This window comes from Trichinella spiralis (genome assembly GCF_000181795.1).
Source record: "Trichinella spiralis strain ISS 195 chromosome Unknown Scfld2, whole genome shotgun sequence".
NCBI classification, from domain to species: Eukaryota; Metazoa; Nematoda; class Enoplea; order Trichinellida; family Trichinellidae; genus Trichinella; species Trichinella spiralis.
The window spans coordinates 3,967,103-3,967,700 of record NW_003526941.1 but is presented as its reverse complement, the minus strand read 5'-3'; positions in this window follow the sequence as shown (position 1 = coordinate 3,967,700).

Below are 598 nucleotides of genomic sequence, written 5' to 3'. Positions count from 1 at the left end.
AAATGTGAAGGTAAGTATGAATGTGAAGGTAAGTATAAATGTGAAGGTAAGTAGTCTACAGGGTGAAGGTAAGTAGTCTATAGGGTGAAGGGAAGTATAAATGTGAAGGTAAGTAGTCTATAGGGTGAAGGTAAGTATAAATGTGAGGGTAAGTAGTCTATAGGGTGAAGGTAAGTATGAATATATATATGAAGGTGATTACTGCATAGGTGAAGGTAAGTGGTATGAAGGTGAGCATTGTAAAGTATATGTAAAGAGTGAAGGTAAATGTACTTGTAAATAGAAATTACAAATTTTAAGCCTCAGGCGATTTATTTAATGAAATATGCAAATTTTTAATCACCTATGGGTAATATGCAAATTTTTATTTGCCCTCAGGCTACGCCTGGGGCTATGCCTCAGGCTACGCCTGGGGCTATGCCTCAGGCAAAATTCTGAAAATTTCGAATTTTTTAAAATATAGCCCCAGGCTTTACCCTCAGGCTACGCCCCAGGGCAAATAAAAATTTGCATATTCCCGCAGGCTATCCCCCAGGCAATTTTTAGCACAATATTTGCCCTAAGGAAAGTTTTATGCAAATTTTTGATCGCCTCAGGG